At 40.9% G+C, this 20,146-nt stretch overlaps 1 protein-coding gene and 1 non-coding gene across 2 annotated transcripts in view; one reads left to right on the top strand and one right to left on the bottom strand.

Annotated features, from left to right (window-relative positions):
- The window catches only part of CACNG5 (calcium voltage-gated channel auxiliary subunit gamma 5), a 37,590-nt gene extending 18,724 nt beyond the window's left edge, over positions 1 to 18,866 (bottom strand). Inside the window, exon 1 of the mRNA XM_039325423.1 lies at positions 18,760 to 18,866. The gene's annotated coding sequence lies outside the window, so the exon portion shown is untranslated. The remainder of the gene's footprint in view (positions 1 to 18,759) is intronic.
- LOC120300039 lies at positions 6,178 to 6,297 on the top strand. The gene has a single exon (XR_005554534.1). It is a non-coding gene; the product is annotated as a U5 spliceosomal RNA (small nuclear RNA).
- Positions 18,867 to 20,146: the final 1,280 nt, after the last annotated feature.

Raw genomic sequence — 20,146 nt, 5'->3', positions numbered from 1 at the left:
GAGAAGAGCAACTAAAACGATCAAAGGCCTGGAGACTAAAACATACGAAGAACGGCTTCAGGACTTGGGTTTGGCTAGTCTAAAGAAAAGAAGAAACAGGGGCAACATGATAGCAGTATTCCAGTATTTGAGGGGCTGCTACAAAGAAGAGGGCGCCAAACTATTCTCCAAAGCACCAGAGGGCAGGACAAGAAACAATGGTTGGAAACTGACCAAAGAGAGAAGCAACCTGGAATTAAGAAGAAACTTCTTAACAGTGAGGACAATTAACCGGTGCAACAGCTTGCCTTCAGAAATTGTGGGTGCTCCATCACTGGAGGTTTTTAAGAAGAGACTAGACAGTCACTTGTCTGAAATGGTATAGGTTCTCCTGCTTGAGCAGGGGACTGGACTAGAAGACCTCCAAGGTCCCTTCCAGATTCTATTCTATTCTAAGTAGAGAAGGGAACTAGGAGATTAGCCATTTTAGACCTAATTCTCACTAACAGAGATGAAATGATAGAAGGTGTTGAAGCCATAGGAACCTTGGGAGAAAGTGATCATGCAATATTGGAATTCAACATTATGGAAACACAAGCAATAGAACACAGTCACACTAGAGTCTTGGACTTCAAGAGAGCTAATTTCAATAAATTTAGAGAGGGTTTGGGAAGGATTCCATGGATGAGAATCCTCCAGGGGAAAACAACTCAAGAGGCTTGGGAAATTTTGAAAAGTGAGATAATAAAGGCCCAGTCTAGCACAATCCAACAAAGAGGAAAATAACAGCTCTCAAAAGAAACCAGCATGGCTGCATAAAGAACTCTCTGATCAATTGAAAGATAAAAAGGACAAGTATAGAAAGTGGAAAGAGGGACACATAACTAAGTCAGAATATCAGCAAATAGCCCGAGCCTGCAAAGACGAAGTGAGGAAAGCTAAGGCTCAAAATGAACTAAGGCTTGCAACCAAAGTCAAAAATAACAAAAAAAGCTTCTTTCAACATGTAAAAAACAAGAAAAAGGTGAAGGAAATGACTGGTCCATTAGTGGGTGAAAGTGGCAAGAAGGTGACAAACAACAGGGAGAAAGCAGAACTATTTAACTCGTTTTTCGCATCTGTATTTACACAAAGGGAAAAAAACAGACCAACCTATCAAAAATAGTGCCATAAAAAACAAAATAGAAATACAAGTTAAGATAGGCAAGAAAATGGTAAGTGAACACCTGTCCAGCCTAGACGAGTTCAAATCACCAGGACCAGATGGATTACACCCCAAGGTTCTTAAGGAACTGGCAGATGTGATCTCAGAACCACTGAACTATATTTTTCAAAGATCCTGGAACACAGGGGAACTACCAGAGGACTGGAAAAGAGCTGATGTAGTTCCCATCTTCAAAAAAGGGGGAAAAAAGGACACAGGAAATTACAGACCTATCAGCCTGACCTCAATACCTGGGAAGATTCTGGAAAAGATAATCAAACAACGAATCAGTGAACACCTAGAGGCAAACAAAGTCATTACTAAAAGCCAACACAGGTTTGTCAAAAACAGATCATGCCAGACAAATCTTACTGCATTCTTTGACCAAGTGACAAAATTAGTGGACCAGAGGAATACTGTGGATATAATTTACTTGGACTTCAGTAAGGCATTTGACAAAGTAGACCACAACCTACTACTTGATAAGATAGAAAAATGCAGTTAGACAGCATCACCACCAGATGGATCTGTAGCTGGCTGACCAGCCGTACTCAGTGTGTGGTCCTCAATGGAACCGCATCTACATGGAGGGAAGTGTGTAGTGGGGTGACCCAGGGTTCTGTTCTGGGCCCAGTGCTCTTCAACATCGTCATCAATGAACTGGACAAGGGGATAGATGGGGAACTCATCAAATTTGCAGACGACATCAAGCTGGCAGGAATAGCCAACATTCCAGAAGACAGGCTTAGGATACAGGAGGATCTGGACAGACTTGAACACTGGGCGCTATCTAATAAAATGAAATTTAATGGTGAAAAAAGTAAGGTTCTACATTTAGGCAAGAAAAACCAAATGTACAGGTATAGTATAGGGGATACCTTGCTCAACAGTAGTAACTGTGAGAGGGATCTCGGAGTCCTAATGGACAATCATTTAAATATGAACCAGCAGTGTGCTGCAGCTGCCAAAAAAGCCAACACAGTGCTAGGCTGCATTAACAGAGGGATAGAATCAAGATCACGTGAAGTATTAATACCACTTTACAATGCCTTGGTAAGGCCACACTTGGAATACTGCATCCAGTTTTGATCACCACGATGTAAAAAAGATGTTGAGACTCTAGAAAGAATACAGAGAAAAGCAACAAAGATGATTAGGGGACTGGAGGATAAAACATATAAGGAACGGATGCTGGAATTGGGTATGTCTAGTTTAACGAAGAGAAGGACAAGGGGGGACATGATAGCAATATTCCAATAACTCAGGGGCTGCCATAAAGAAGAGGGAGTCAAGCTATTTTCCAAAGCGCCTGAAGGCGGGACAAGAAGCAACGGGTGGAAACTAACCAAAGAGAGAAGCAACCTAGAACTAAAGAGAAACTTCCTGACAGTTAGAACAATTAATCAGTGGAACAACCTGCCTCCAGAAGCAGTGAATGTACCAACACTGGAAGTTTTTAAGAACAAACTGGACAGCCATTTGTCAGAACTTTATCATTATTATTATTATTATTCTATTCTATTCTATCCTATCACATTGTTTTCTGTAATTTTCCTGCATTTTCCCCTCTTTTGCTATGCAACAAATTCTTCCATTTCAGTCCTTTAGGATCATTTTTTCTTCATGTCATCTGTAGCTGAATTTGTTCTCCTCATTTATTTTTAGCGTTTACTGCCCATTCTATTGTTAAACATTTCCTTGCCCATCAGAAGTGATCCACTATATTTGCTGCTACTGCAAAAATCAACTTACATTCATTCAATGGGACCTCTAGTATGAATAGTATTCTTTCTTGCCCAGGAAGGATTTATTTCAGAAATGCCTTTTGCTTTCATTCTTTAAAATTCAATTATAGTCAAAATATCAAAATAAAAAAAAATATTTCCCAACTGTAAGAGTCTATTTGTGTGAAGTTATAATTTCTTTCTTTCCCTTTTTTTTTGTTGCATGCCATGCTAAAAAAAATATTTTTTTTGCTCTATTCTCTCTTCAAGAACAGAGACTGAAATCTAAATAACAATCCTTAGAAGAAAATACATTAACAAATACAGGGAATGTTAAAATGGCTCTGCTACTCAGTCCATTCCTTTCCAGAGGCAGCCAAAAGAGAAGAACAGCATCACACTCGAGACACAAGATTCACCCTTTTTGTACGTGCACTGGGATGTCTAAGCATATACAAAATGGGCACAGCTCAGAACATAATGGCACAGGGTGACTTTCATCATTTTGATTTAAAAGCTCTAAATTGGCAAAGATCTTTTTTTTTTCAAACATCCATGCAAATTTTGAGCCATAAAGGTAAAATAGCTGCTCCGATTGACTGACTCGCAAATTAATTTCCAACTGAAATGAAGGAAGCTGCCTAGTCCTTCAAAAAAGTCCATCGATCCTGGAATTAACAATCACATCTCCCCCAGGGTTGTTCCAAGTTTGCCTGGGTTTTGGATCTCAAACTTGAGATGCCAATGACAGGTAGATCACTCTCAGCACTTCTGTCCATACATATCCTTTTGTAATACTTCTAACACCAGCCTTTCAGCTATGGTCTGACAGTCAGAACTGAGAAACAAAACCTTTTTTTCCCCTTGATCAGTCTCCCATTGGATTCCTACATGCAGTACACTGTTTATCCTATTATTTTCATCCTAACAATAATTCTGCAACAGCTTAACTTTAGTCCTATTTTACGCAGAGGAGTAAGAGGCCAAGACACAACGAAGGCAGCCAAGACTAATTAAGAGGCACCTAAATGTGAAGCACACATTATTACACGAGATGATGGAATACTTTGGATTGTAAATTGACTAGCATTTTAAGCCCTGATGATGTTGGCAGCTGCCGACGAAAGCTAGGCGTTTTTATTAAATTTTTATAGTAACTCCCTGGTGTTCATGTTTATTTATTTGTTTTAAGTATGGATATACCCAGGGATCATAATTTTAATGTTATCATCAACCTATCTCTCTCTCTCTCTCTCTCTCTCTCTCTCTCTCTCTCTCTCTCTCTCTCTCTGTGTGTGTGTGTTTTCTGAGGTTTTTGCGGGTGTTTGTATGTAGGTCTTTAGTTATTTGGGTTTTCTCCCATGTCAAATTGGAAGTGTCTTGGCGACGTTTCGACGAAGTCCCATTCGTCATCTTCAGGCTGGTGTTTTTGGCTTCTTGCTTCTAGGAGCAAGAAGCTGAAAACACCAGCCTGAAGATGACGAATGGGACTTCGTCGAAACGTCGCCAAGACACTTCCAATTTGATGCGGGAGAAAACCCGAATAACCAAAGACCAATATATATATTTAGGTTGCTAACAAAGAATAAAGAGAGAACTGGGATAGTTATTTCGAGTTTCTTAACTCTCTTCAGCCAGACTTACTCTTCTGAGATTCGAACCTGGGCTATATGTATGTTAGGCAGTTGTATTAACCTCTAGGCCACAGGCTCTTTCTCGCTTTGTCAGTTGTATCAGGAGAGAGACGGGGAGGAGATTTTACCTTGAATGTGCACCCTGTCAGCCCAAATATGGGAGAAAGAAATCTTCTTTCTTTTCTTTTCTTTTCTTTTGCCTGTATCATCTCAATCCAGAGCCATCCACAAGCAGCAGTCGCCAACTGGGACATCATTTTGCATTTTTAGGTTGCTAACAAAGAATAAAGAGAGAACTGGGATAACTATTTCGAGTTTCTTAACTCTCTTCAGCCAGACTTACTCTTCTGAGATTCGAACCTGGGCTATATGCATGTTAGGCATATATATATATGAAAAATGAACACCAGGATAAAAATAAACAAGACCATTTAATATAAACAACCCTGTAAGTAAAAAAGTTACTGAGCTTTCATCAGGCAAACTATTGACGTCATCAGAGTTAGAATGCTAAGTGATTAGGGAACTTGACTATATACAGCTGCCTGTCTCTGCGCCTGGCTTCTCAAGTGCGTCATTGGCCCATTAGTTATGTTAATCTGCAATGTGTTAAGTTGATTCTCATCCGGCAGCCTGTTGGTGGACCTGATGATTGTATTCCGATCCTCCATCACTTTTCTGATGCATGTGCAGATGCTTGGGGGGTAGCTGTCAAGCCGTCCCTGCTCCTTAACTTTCCTCCCTCTCATTTTGGAGTGATCTCTCAATCTGCATTTCAAATGCTCTGTGGGGCTGTCATCCTCTCCTAAGGCCGCCGTTGTTTCATCCTTAGCTCCCTCTCCCTGATCCTGCAAAGAGCAACTATTCAGATGTTCCTGCTTCATATTCCCCCCCTTTTGTATCTCCTTCCGAGCCGTTCATCATCTCCTCCCATAGCAGCTCTTGCCACCTCACCTTCAGCTGTCACTCCAGTCCTGCCAGTTGCTACCTCGTTGTGTTGTCACCTGGCCCCCCTCCTCTTTTGCCAGTTCGCTGTTCTCCCTAGGGATTGCAACTTCCCCATTTGTAGAGCCATGGTCTTGCTTTTGCACAATGTGGGGTGGCCATCTACTCTGTGGATTACCACGTTGTTTCTCCCACCTTCTGAGAGTCTGGTATGCTGGTAGGAGGTATATATATATATATATATATATATATATATATATATATATATATATATATATATATATATAATGAACACCCTGTCAGCCCAAATATGGGAGAAAGAAATCTTCTTTCTTTTCTTTTCTTTTCTTATATATATAAGACATGGTTAAAAGATAGCTTCTCCATCTTCTGGAATCAACATACTATTAATTACACTATGAGAAGTGATTTTTCTAATAAAACCAAAGTTCCCTTTTTTGTTAAATGAACATTAAGTATCAAGATAGATCCAGAGCTGGTACGGAAATAGCCAAATCGTCTCACAAAATAAATATTACAATGCTCGCAATCTTCACCTGAGACAATAAGAATATTGTCCATAGCATGCCTCCACAAGGGAGTGGGTTAGCTTTAATAAAAAATAACAAATAAATTAAGCAGAATAAAACTCAAAAGATAGTGTAGATGAACTTGGCGGGGGAAGGATAGAAGAATCTGGTTTCTCTTCAGATCGTATAAATCTTTCGCCTTTTACTAAAGATTTCCGTGGAGAGGAGCATTTATGAGTTTTTATGGCAAGAAAATATTCTTCAGTCATGGTTTCAATATTTACAAATAGTGGACAGGTGGACTGTAGATAAGAAAGAAGGAATAACATTAGAAGATGGAAATCTGGTTATTCAGATTAAGGATCAGAGTCAGGCCCACATAAAAAGAATTTACAAGGCTTTAATAGAATTAGACTCTGAAACAGAATTGGTTAAAGACTGTTTAATGGGCTCAGAATATCCAGGAACCGATCCCACTGGACTCATGGGAGATAATTTGGATCAGAAATGTTAAATTTACACAAGCTCAAAATTTGAGGGAAAATGTTTATAAAATGTTTTACAGATGGCATCTAGATCCTAAAAAATTATCTTGTACGTATCCAAATTTACAACCCAAATGTTGGAGATGTGGTAATATGGATGCGACATATTTTCACGTTTGGTGGAATTGTAAAAAGGTAAAGGCTTTTTGGATTATGATTTGGTGGAACATTCAAAAGATTTTTAAAAGGGAGATAAAGTTTACCCCTCAATTATTCCTATTGGGTATTTTTGTGGATTTAAATGACAAAGAAACTACTTTAATGTTGAATTTATTAATTGCAGCAAGGTTACTTGTAGGCTCATATTGGAAGAAAGATTCGTTGCCTACTTTAGAAGAATGGATATTTAAAATTTCTAACTTTGCAGAAATGGTAAAAATTTCTGCTTATTTGAAGGATCATACACAAGAAAGATATATTATTGTATGGAGAAGATGGATAGATTATATTCAGAAAAAGTATGGGACTACAAAGTTTCATTTACTTTATGAGTAAATTTTATAGCAACTGTTGTAGAGATTTGTTTATATGACTTAATTTAAGGGGAGTTAAAGGTTAAGTATGATGTTTTTTTCTTTTCTTTTTTTTCTTTTATTATTGTTAACTTTCTTATTAATAACCCTGTACTCTGCTCTGGGAAGTGAGGGGGGGAAGGGTTGAGGGTGGGTGGGTGGGTGGGTGGGTAATGATAATATAGTCATGGCAAATGCTTGGGCATTTCCCCTATGCTGCGTTCATGTGGGTGAGAGGGATGAGAGGGGAGGTAGGTGCAGGGAGGAAGTAGGATGGTTAGAGGAGAAGGGGAGGGGAAGAGAGTAGGAGGAGAGGAGAGAAAGAGGAGGGAAGTAGGGAAGGTACTAGAGAGGGTGGATGCGGCCTGGGGGGAATGGGCAGGCGGTACCAATGGTTAGGAATTTATTTTATCTTGTGAATTGAATTGAATTGTATTTTATATGAATAAATGGAAAATAAAAAAAAATTAAAAAAAAGAAGAAGAATCTGAGCAGTTGGTGAATTCCAATTTTTTGTTGCTCTCATGGGAGACTGGATACAATCGCCTACATAATTATGGCCTTGTTCACTAAATAGTGCACTGAATGAGAATTGCACTCCAAGGCAGATTCTTCAACCAGTCCATTGCATTAAACTGAGTGAAAGGGAAACTGGACTTATTAAAATATTCCTGGAACTATTTGTCTCTCTCTCCCCCCCTCTCCCATCTATTTATCTCCCTCTCATCTGTCTGTCTGTCTGTCTGTCTGTCTGTCTGTCTGTCTCTGTCCGTCTGTGTCTGTCTGTCTATCTGTCTATCTATCTGTCTGTCTGTCTATCTGTCTATCTGTCTGTCTATCTATCTATCTATCTATCTATCTATCTATCTATCTATCTATCTATCTATCTATCTTCTGGTTATTTATTTATATCCCGCCTTTATTATTTTTACAAATAACCTAAGGCAGCAAACATATTCAACACACCTTCCTCCTCCTATTTTCCCCATGACAACAACCCTGTGAAGTGAGTTGGACTGAGAGAAAGTGACCGGTCCAAAGTCCCCCAGCTGGCTTTCATGCCTAAAATTGGAGAAAGTTCAAGAAATTACAGTCTCCTGGTTTCTAGCCTGATGCCTTAAATATCAGACCAAACTGGTTCTCAGTTTAAACCATGGTTTACTCAATTAGTCCACTGAACCACAAGTGGGTACCCGGACTGGATTTGCAATCCCTTCTATGTTAAAATGCGTTTGGCTCGTTTGTGATGCAGTTCTGCTCTTGAATTAGTTTTATCTGAAGGAGAAGAGGAGACAAAGACCAGCAGAGCTATCAAAGAATAACTCTATTTCAAAAAGATATTTTATAAAAAAAAATAATCAACTTTTGACTTTGGGACTTGAGGATTAAATTTGATCTGAATATGGAAATAATGTGGTTAGAGTTAAGATTAGAGATTTTTAAATACATGGCTATTCATATTTGACAATTTATTACAAGTTAAAACTAGGAGAAGACTATAACATGAATATTAGTTTTTTAGAGTGTCATTGGTATTTTAAGCTAGTTTAAATATTAAATAGTCATTTAAATAGAGAGAGGGTGTTACATTGTATTATTTTTAAACTGAAAAATGTTGGAGGTCGCTTTTGTTTTATATTTGTTCGATGTATTCCTGTGTCGCTTTTTAATCTGTCCTGTTATTCCCCTCCTCTTTTCTCACCTTTATATTACTTTGTATTTTAATATTTGTTTATGAAATACAATAAAGACATTTGCAAAGTACCCGAAAAGATTAAGTTGCTTTAAAGCAAGCCAGGATCAATGTGTGGAGAAAGGCAAAACTATTATTATTGCTTAGAAAGGGACCATCACTGTAGCACAGGGACTGGTTCTGTGGAAAGAGGCTTTTCTGTGGACAGGAGGGGGGGTGGTTTTGTGTGCTGCCTGCATCTCGTGGATGGGGCTTTGCTTTCTTGTGTGGACCGGTTGCTGACATGCCGCGCCCTGGTACTGGTCCATGGACTGGGGGTTGAGGACCTCTGTTGTAGCAGGCAGTGCAGTTCAATGGACTAAAGATAGTCCTTAACTTACAAACATTCAGTGACCAACAGCACTGAAAAAAGTGACCTATGACCACTTTTCAACCTTATTAGCATTGCAGCATCCTCATGGTCATGTGATCTAAATTTGAGCACTTGTCTTTGGGTGATCATGTAATCACCATCTGCAACCTTCCCAGCTGGCTCCTGACAAATGAAGTCAGTGGGGGAAGCCATTTGCTTAACAACCTTATGATTCATTTAATAACTGCAGTGATTCACTTAACAACTGCGGCAAAAAGGTTGTAAAATGAGGCACAGCTCACTTAACAAACGCCTGGCTTAGCAATGAAAATGTTGAACTTAATTGTTGTTGTAAGCTGAGGATTACCTGTAACTGAGTAAACTATTTTTCAGTTGTAATATTGTACACAAACTGGTTCATGCCCATCCCTTATGACACTGTTTTAACTTTTGCAGAATCTCTGGGACCATCGGCTTTGTTCATAAGTCTCCTCTGTTAAGAAAACACATGCCGATCCTGACAGGTGTCCTTGGATGGGTCTGCTATTTGGCAAAAGGGCCATTTGTCATTAAGTATCTTGAGCCAAACTACCAGATGCTCTCCATCCTCACCACTAAAGTACTAGAGGGGTTGCAACATTTGCTGCACACAAAGCTCCCGCACAAAGTTAGAAAAATCACCGTTCTGCTAGTTCAACTTATAGTTCTAGGACTATTCCCACAAAGATGGGATATAGCTCTGGTTGACATTTATTTTAAAGATATGGGTCTATTAGTGCCCAAGTTGAAGAATAAAGTCTTCAGAACGTGTTTTTCATGAAAGAGAGATGGCGATTTCTGGTTTGGATTAGTACATTCATGCTCACCAAGCATTCAGTGACAGTATGGCATGATTTTGTGCAGCAAATTAATGTTGCAGTGCTGAAAGAGAGGTGCTAGTTGCTCCAATCTCCTATATAGGAAATAATTGGACAACTCACCTCTTCCTCCATTGTGTGGCCAGAACAGAGACTAGATGAGCACAGAGGACTAAGATGTAGCTATCCACTGCAGTATTTGAAACAGAGTCTCAAATCACAACCTAACTGCATCATGAGTTTTCTCTGACAAATACCAATTCTGACCCCATATTTATTCTAGGAACACTATAAGAATGTTACCCCTAAGATCTGGATTTATATGTCCACTCTTCTTCTAATGTGATGTAGTTCACTGTTTCTTTCGTATGTTGCTCACATGGGCAGTCCCTGTGCAAAATAATAAATACGGTATCAGAAATCGCAACAGCCCTGTGAATGGAACACTTCTTTTTTCTAAACTCTTCTGACACTGAATTACAAAGAATTATAAGCCGAAAATAGCTGAACTAGAATTAATCAAGAGATTTAATTTTATTGTTCAAAGACTGAACGGAGCCAAAGTCCATTACCATAAACTACATGTGTGTGACAATCAACAGCTGTGTTGCCAATGATCACAGCCAATTTTGTAAACATCTCTTCTGTACCTTCTGCAATTCAGCACTCTCTGGGCTTCTTCTTCCCCACCAATCACAGTATAGATTAAGCTTCTCACTCAGGGTTGTACCTCTAATGAAGTTGGCAATGGTGCACAGAGGTTTACAGCGTGGAGGAAGAAATGGCAGACTGAAGACTTTAGGAATCTTCCTCAAACCACTATAGTCAGCACCTTTGAAAGGACACTAATTCACATAATTCTGTTTCTAACCACTTTCCGAAATTGCTGGTTAACTGTTTTTCAACTATTAGAAATCTTCATATTGACAATTTCACGGCACTATGTGAGTTTCTCTCCTTACAATGACAGAATGGAGCAAAATATTCAAAGTTGGACATATTGAAGAATATTTTTGGAAAAATGAGATATTAATATTAATAGTGTCAATAGAAACATCTGCCTCTATGAAGACAAAGTGTCTAAAACAGTGGTTCTCAATCTTTTTAATGCCGCAACCCCCCAACCGGTCGTAAGTTGAGGACTACTCAACCGGTCGTAAGTCGAGGACTACTCAACTGGTGCAGCACCATTTGCAGAATGGGACTTTTGGCGGGCTCAGCAAGAGAGTCTATTCTATTGGCTTTCAAAAGCCAATAGAATAAAAGGGAGTAGCACAGCTAAGGAAAAGGGGGGAAAAAATGGCGGACTGCGTTGTTTGGCGACCCCCGTGAAATGGTCGTTCGACCCCAGTGGTTGAGAACCACTGGTCTAAAAGGAGTTGTGGAAGAGAAGCAAGTTTTACCTGACAAGATTGAGACTTCATTGAATGTGGATGCACAATGCAAGCCAAATGAATGGCATGGAAAAAGATGTTACACTCTAATATAAAAGAAACAGAATCATGTTTTAGTAATTAAAAAGGACATATAAACAATAAACCTGGATATACAAACAGGGACCTGGGTAATTTTCCTATATTGAATTTTCAAGCAGGCTTGTTGAAATTTTGAAGAAACTTGTGAGCTAGAACAAAGGAAAAAAAAAATGAAAAAAAAAAGAGTTTTCCTTATTTGAATGAATCTTAAATTTGAATTTAAGATAGTTAAAGTAAAGGAATAAAAAGTTAGTTTATTTGATAAATAACATAAATACATTGTTATTTCTTGTAACCCTTAATGGACTTTTCATGACACCAGGACTGAAATGACGGTGGTTTATAGATTTGTTTATAGTTAAGAGATGTGATATAGAAATAAATTATTTGTTGTGTTTTAAGAGGAGATAAGTCACTAAAATTGTTAATATTTCTGATGAGAGCTGGATGTTACTTTCTTATATATTTTCTTTTTTCCTTGTTATATACTTTTCTTTCTTTTTGATATTTTTTATTGTTTTCTTTTCTTTTCTTCATCTTTTTTTATCCTTCTTTAGTCTGTATTAGTATTTCCTAATATAATTATGATCTTAATAAAGCTATTAAGACCTGTTGTTTTATTTAAGGACAAGTCATTTTGATCAAGGACAATTGCCCAGGAGATAATGTCTATGTACAGAGAGCACTGCCTGAGCTATTTCAGAACATATTTTGTCTGAAAGGAAACGATAAGAAGAATTATAACCAAAGTAATTGGATTCACAATGTGGATCGTCTTTGTCAGGAATACCTTTACAGTCCTGTGGCTTCGTTCTCCCTTTTTTTGGGGGGGGGGGCATGATTCTCCCGAAAGAAAGTAGTTCTTTTAGCTGTTCTGATTAAATTAGTGTTATAAAAGCCCTTGTATTTTTTTTTTAAAGACACCTTTAGACATAATAGAGGTGTGGAGGCAATCAGTGACTTCTTCATCACCAGCTCTGTTGCTGCAATGGTAGTCAGCAACACTGTGTCAGTTTGTGCATAATTTAAGCCATGATGCAGCAGTGAAGTGGTCCCACCTACAAAGGAATCACTAAAATTAGCCAAAACCAACATCTGTTTTGTGAATTCTAATGAGAGAGAAAGAAAATATAGGCACTGTGGGGGCAAGGATTTGTTTGAACCATACCAATTTCTTAATGATCCTGCAAAGACGGTGAAATTATGAGCTCTGCCTCTGGTTAACTTTACAACAGACATGTCAAACACAAGGCCCGGGGGCCGGATGTGGCCCGCAAAGTGATTTCATGTGGCCCGCGAAGCCATCCGGGAAACAGTGAGGGAATGGCCCTTGCTGCCTTGGCCCTGGCCCAGGCCGGCCGGGAGCCAATATACAGTTTTGTGGTGGCCATCTACGCTGAAACACATTCATTCTAGACAAGGCTGTCTAGAAACAGCGAGGAACCAGCCCCTGCTGTGTCGGCCCTGCCCCCTGGGTGCATGCTGAGGAGGTGTCACCCTTTGTGAGGAATGAAGAAATGGACCATGCCTTGGCGCTTGCCCTGGTCCCACCCCCTTCTGCCAGAGACCCTCAGATCTGTCCCACTCCTGCCCAGGCCCCCACAGGCACCCTTGACGCGAGCAATGTAGAGCTGGCCTTGCCCACCCAATAGGCCGCACCCACCCGGCCCCTTGAGGGCAACCGCAATGCTGATGCGGCCCTCAATGAAATATGAGTTTGACACCCCTGCTTTACAACATCTAAAGAAGAGGGTTCTTTCCACAGTACTCAGTCCTATCATTGCCACAAACTCTGGTGGTGAAAAATACTTCACGGCAAGAGAGTTGATTCTGAAGGGGCTCCAACCCTTAATAAGGCTTGGACAAGCTGGCAAGAGGTTTTGCTGAACCCAAAATACTTCAAATTACATGAGGAAGAACAGCTTGACTGTTGGATCAAGCAGGATCCTTTTGGGGGGCAAGGGACCGAAGTGAAGAATCCCTTTATCTGTATTGTTTGAGCCATTCAAACATTTCTCAGAGTCTGCACGTGCATTCATATTAATCCCTTTTTATTTTAGCGAGCCTACATTTTTTACATTCCTTTTTAGAATAACATTTATTATATAACAGATTCAGATTTTTCCCCCTTATATGGGTTAGTATATAATTGTTATATCCTCTATATATACTTCATATGTAATGTTATCTCAGTTAATTTAATTGCAGGGCCTTTAAAGCTCAGTATGATACTGTATGGTAAGAAAATATACACACCACATATAACAGAGTTACAGAGTTACAGAGTTGGAAGGGACCTTGGAAGTCTTCTAGTTCAACACCCTGCTCAGGCAGGAAACCCTACACCATTTGAGATTATAATATCCTAAAAGATGGAATGGGTAGTACCCGTAGATGAGAAGACTCGCTCTGATGCCTCCCATTTTTCATGGAGAAAAAAAAGGGCCTTTCCATCTTCAACAATCCCTTCTATTATTCTGGGACTTTTCCAACTCACCTGTTGTTTTTGTAGACTATGCAATAATATAGGTGGGTGTCAAACTCGATCGCCTCACCCGACATATCGTGACAGTTTTTGCCTTTGCGGAGCTGGGGTAGGTGTGGCCTGCACGTGACACACCCAGCCCAAGGGCCACCAGTTTGACACCCTTGCTTTAAACTATTTCACATAATATGCTTCTATGGCCCCAATAAGGATTACCTTTATTGGCTGTCATTTGACTACTGTGTTAATCATGGCCATTAAAACTTGGAACCTGCTGATCCAGAGGTCCCCAACCTTTTTGGCACTAGGGACCAGTTCCGTGGAGTTTTTTCTGCGGACTGGAGGGGGCGTAGTTTTGTGCTGCCTGCATCTCGCGGATGGGGCTTTGCTTGTTTATGCGGACCAGTTGCTAGCATGCTGCGGCCTGGTACCGGTCCACAGATCGGGGGTTGGGGACCCCTGTGCTAATCTTTCTTCTCTCCTTTCCATTTGTCTTTTCTGTTCCTCTTTTCTTCACTTACTAAAACCTTCCCTTCACTTAACGACAACTTTTCTTGAAAGTCTTTTATATCTTCCACAAACACAATTTTTAATGAGATCATTTTTAATGATCTGATAAAGATAACGTAAAGCTTCAATAAAATGAAATTAGAAGACCCCAGACCTTCAAGACTGCAACTTAATAGCTCACTGTATCTGACAGTGTACAATAAATAGTCCTGAAAGTTTGAGTAAATTTTTTAGCATAAGATACGTTTTCAAGGCAGAGCAATCTTATTTTTAAAGTTTTTCCAAGCTGATTTTTAATAAGTGTTTTTAACGGTTGTTTGTGTCAGAGATTACCCTGGATTGTATTCCTTTCAGAAAAGAAGGAGGAGAATAAAAGTTTGGACTAATGTAAACTCTTGTCAAGTTTCTGACTCATGATCAATTTCTGATGATTTCATGGACACATTCATAGTTTTGGTGTTAACAGCAATAGGAGAGTGATTTGCTATTGACTTTTTACAGCTTGCTTTTTGTTCTCTAACCTACAGTCCTAGGATTTTTTTAGTGGCATTAATCAGACCTCACCTAGTTGGCTTTTTAAGATCAGCAAAAGTTGGTTCAAGGCTATAATCTAATTCAATATATTTTGAATACTGTCAGCATCAAACCATCTGAATGTGCCTATCTTGAATTACTGTACCTGTTTGACTTTTTAAAAATTGGAACGATTTTAGAACAAATGGAAAATGGCTTTGGAAACAGTTATTGCGTTGACTTCACCACATCCCTGATTCACACTAATCAGAGTGCTTCTGTAAAAAGAACGTGGGAACTGCTGACTCCTGGACCACTCCAAATAGATGTCTTGATGTTTCCCTTCAAATCCTGATCAGGTTCAACCTGGCTTAGTTTTCTGAATTTTGTACAGGAAGTATCCTTCTACAGCAGTCCCAGGAATCAATTTAGCATACCTATATTTGTATGCCTATTAAAGCAGGGGTCCCCAACCTCCGGTCCATGGACCGGTTCCAGGCCAAGGCATGCCAGCAACTGATCCACACAAACGAAACCCCATCCGTCGGATGCAGGCAGCATACAAAACCACGCATTCTCCGGTCCGTGGAAAAACCTCTCTCCACAAAAGTGGTCCCTGGTGCCCAAAAGGTTGAGGACCTCTGTATTAAAGGTTATATTTGGCACTGCAGAAGCTAAATGTTCAGAGGTTTACTACATCTGAAATTTGATGGTTTGCAGATGTGGAGAAATCCAATTGTATGCAGGTATGAAGAATTAGTTTAAGTGTTACAAATCTGCAGTAATTCAGAAGGCCCAACTCAGGACTATAAGCATTTCTAAATAAAATAGAAAGCAGTAAGAATATGGCAGTCTGTAGGAACTGGGAAGACCTAGTAGATCTTCTGCCCGCTGGCCAGCCTCACTCAAGGCATTTCCATCATCACGCATGTTCTCTCTGTCTTTTGGGCTACACTAATATTATTCAATAGAATTGATGGCTTCCAATATTTTTATCCTTCAAGAAAAGTAACTGCAGGAAGCTGTAACTTTAAGCAAAAGGATCGCGGGGGTGGGATGGGTAGTTGTTCAGCATCACAATCCTTTCATTAGACCATTTCCTTTCTCAGGATGGGACAAAACCAGCCGGATCACCTGGCCTCGTGTGAGCACAGACTATTCTGAGCATGTCAAAGTGTTGCTTAGCATGTATCACCATCTGGTCTCACCTCCCCCTCGCCAGTATTTTTATTGCCATATCTGCAAGAATCTTCTAGAAAAAAACCCAACTTTTTTCTAACCAATCTGTCAGACTACAGATAAGAAATAGCAATTATTTCCTGGCTTCAGAAGTCACAGACTGTTCTCAGAGAAGATCTATTAAAGCAACTGATATCTTAAACTTCTTGACCAAAGGGAATTTGCTCACAAATGAATTTATTTAAGTGAAAGATGCCCTCACATCATGGTTGATTCCTACTTGTCTCAGATTTTCCAGTTTAGGCCATGGATTCTCTGATCTGGTGATTTCCTTTTTAAATACTAACCAGGTTCAATCCTACTTAGCTTCAAAGCTATCACAAGCTGAAACTTGCTTATGTATTTGGAACTAAATTCTACTGCTTTCAATGGTCAACAGGGAGAACCATAATGAACCACACATAATAAACTGCAAATATAGAGCATAACTACAACTTGCATCAAATTGCACAGTTTTAAATTACCATGGGGAAAATATCCCTGTGTGCTTAATTTTGAGTTTTTAAACATGGTGCATATGTTCCTTGACGAAAGATCTATTTAACATAATGCAGCTTACTTTTCTTAGGGAAATAATAGGATATCTTAGCAATCATACCTTCTCACCCTCCTATTGTATTAATGAATACTCTGGCAAACTTTTCTTATTCCAACATAACATGAATTTCAATTTATAATTCAAAACAATCAGCTAATTGGCAATGGTCCCAAACCTATTTTATACAAATGTAATTACTTTCTAAATATGATAGACTCTTCTAAACTGTCCACATATTGAAGATTTCCATGTTTACATCTTTTGCAAGATTTACAGCTTCAACTGTTTTTTTCAATGTATCTTCAGAAATGTACGTCTGGGATAGGGCTGTATCTTGAATGCAGTAACAAATGCAAGTTCAAGAGGTAATTCCCCAGTCCTAGCTAGTTCCCTAGTCAAAAATCTACTATTTAAAATGAAATGTAGTGTAATTCGTGGTACCCAAGAAATCACTTTTGAATGATCACTTTGAATGAAGTTTCAAGGGCAAAGAATATAGGATGCTCAAATTAACATCAAATTGTTAAATTGGAACCAGTACCACCCTCACCACTGACTGTATGCAGTTATAATACCCCTTCCCCCAAACTCTGTTCCATGCCATTTCATGTGGAATTTGTTTCACAAAATCTTATGGGGTAAGAGCCTAAATGTATGGCCTCTCTAGCAGCCCCTCCTTCGGAATAGCAGATGAGACATGTTATCCTGCAGAAGAAGTTTTTTTTACAGCTGAAAACTTGATTGTTCTCTCTGACCTCTAAAGCAGAGGTCCCCAACCTTTTGGGCACCAGGGACCAGTTCTGTGGAGAAAAGTTTTTCTGCAGACTGGAGGGTGCGTGATTTTGTATGCTGCCTGCATCCCATGGATGGGGCTTTGCTTGTTTGTGTGGCCCGGTTGCTGGCATGCCATGGACCAGTACTGGTCCACGGACCGGAGGTTGGGGACCCCTGCTTTAATAGTCTAATGATTGGCACCCACTTTCCTCCCTCTCCATATTTTAAGTTTGTGTAGGAGCTTCTAGCCCAATTTCTCCACTATCAACATCACCAACCTGCCAGCCACCTGTTCCCTCACACGCCAAGATTATGTCTCTATTAACATTTGCACCCTGCCCCAATCCTTACGTCTCTGGTCTGCTCAGGAAATAACAAAATAAAGACAAATATAATAATTTCTTTTTTTAGCATAGGTAGGGCAGGAATCAAGCACCACTAGGGAAAACCACAGGGACTAGCAACTCTCTGCTACTAAGCAGAGAGCATAAAGGCGGTTTCTTTACAACAAGCAAGGTACAACCAAGGTACAATTCTCTTCCCTCTCTAACGGTTCCGGACTCCTTTGGGTGTGCATGAGACCTCGGCGGCCATGCAGATAACTTTTCCGACATTTTACCAACTCGTGACAGCGAAGCTGCGTTTGAGTGCTGAGAAGTTTCCAAAAGGGTCCTGCACGTCTGAAGCCTACCGCTATCGGGGCACCTTCGCTATAGGCCGCGCTTTTCCAGGCTCCCACCGAGGCGCTTCTTATGCCCACCGGCGCTTCCGAAAGAGGATTTAACCGGCATCGCCCCTCCCTCCTTGTCCCCAAAGTGCAGTTCTGGGGAGCCCCGCGTCCGACTCTCAGAGGGAAGGCGGAGGTTAGTTGCATCTCCGGCGGCGCCCGATTCGAATCCTGAGTCGGCTACAGACACGCGCGCGCGCGTTCACAAATACATTCAGGTCGGATTTGCAAGCGGACTGGAACCCACCCCAGCCGCGCAATCTCCGTCTTTCAGTTCAGAGAAAATACAGCCTCGCGATTTCCAATTGGGGTCCAGAAACCCTCTCCCAATTAAAAAAACACCCTGGACCCCGGGCCTTATCCTCCCCGCCCAATGGCTCCGTCCCCCGCCAAGGGTTTGGAGAAAGGTGCCCCAGAGGGTTTTTGGCCGCCGATTCAGCCTCCTACCCGTTTCCCCGCTCTGGATCTCCGCCTCCCTCCCGTCTCCATCCCGCAATACAGGCTACTTTTTACAGCCTCGGACCTTCGGTTGAGCAGGTGCTCCGTCCGACCAAAGTGGAGTGAGAGAAGCGGCGGCCACCAAAAGCGAGGCAAAGAAGCCGGTCTTTCCGCACCGCTGGAAAAGCGGGAAGCGCGCGGCGGTGGCGGCGGTCGCCGGCTAGTGCCGCTGCTCCAACGCGGGGGGGGTTTTATCCCTCGCCTTCCTCGGGGCGGGAGCAGGGAGTCGCTGCCAGGGAAGACGGCGACGGTCCCAAAGGAGGCTCCGCGAGACGGACGGACGGACGGAAGGAAGGAAGGAAGGAAGGAGATAAATGAGGGAGGGAGGGAGGAAGGATAAATGAGGGAGGGGGAGATAGAGAAGGAAGGAAGGGAGGAAGGTGATAAATGAGAGAGGAAGGAAGGAGATAGGGAAGGAAGGAAGGAGATAAATGAGGGAGGGAGGAGATAGAGAAGGAAGGCAGGAAGGAAGAAGAGAAGGAAGGAAGAAGATAGAGAAGAAGGAAGGAGATAGAGAAGGAAGGAAAGAAAGAAGGAAATGAGGAAGGATGGAAAGAAGGAGATAAATGAGGGAGGAAGGGAGGTGATAGAGGAGAGAAGGAGGGAGGAAGGAGATAAATCAGGGTGGGAAGGAAGGAAGGAAGGAAGGAAGGAAGGAAGGAAGGAAGGAAGGAAGGAAGGAAGGAAGGAAGGAAGGAAGGAAGTGCCCTCCCTGGATTCAAGGCATCCGGAGGAAAGAACTGCTGGTCACCTCAGTTTCCTCCATCTCCTGAGAACTGCTGGCCCAACTACAGATCCAGGCATGACCCCAGCCAGGAGCCAGAGCACCCATCAGTCTGGGACTCCTCTGGCCTACAAGAAGGAGGGAAAGGAAGAGTAACAAGGCTGAAGTTGATGAGGAGGGAGCCTCATCTTGGCCTCATTTCACAGTGGGCTTCTGGGAAAAGTTCTGCGGGGGGGGGGGAGGTTCTTCTCCCCAAAGTATGTTTGGGTCTTCTCTTCCCAAAAACAATCAGATCCAATTTTAGTTCCGCATCTGGGCAGAAAAAGTCCTTTGCAAAACCCACATAATCCCTTTGATCTCATCTGTTATTGTTTATTACTTCTTTTCCCACAATTTTATATTCCATTCAGTTAGTTGACTGGCAGTGCCTTACAAAAATGCTCTAATACAGTTTGCTTTCTCTCAAAAGTTTTCCTCCCCTTCAAAAATGCTTGAAACACTGCAGAGAAGCTCCTAATTAATCTTCCTATTCCCTATTCTAGCCAATTAACGGCTTTGGGTCTTATTAAGCTAATTGCTCATGTAAAATTTCCTGCAAAACAAGTTGCCCCCAAAGTGGCATCTCAGGGTTATAATGCACCAAAAATTAAAATTAGTTCTGCACCTGACCTGCTATTTTCTTTTATAA

The sequence above is a fragment of the Crotalus tigris genome, unplaced genomic scaffold (assembly GCF_016545835.1).
Source record: "Crotalus tigris isolate CLP2741 ecotype Arizona unplaced genomic scaffold, ASM1654583v1 scf7180000024337.5909745, whole genome shotgun sequence".
NCBI classification, from domain to species: Eukaryota; Metazoa; Chordata; class Lepidosauria; order Squamata; family Viperidae; genus Crotalus; species Crotalus tigris.
Note: the sequence above shows the minus strand (reverse complement) of the source record. Positions and strands in the feature narration are given on the sequence as shown.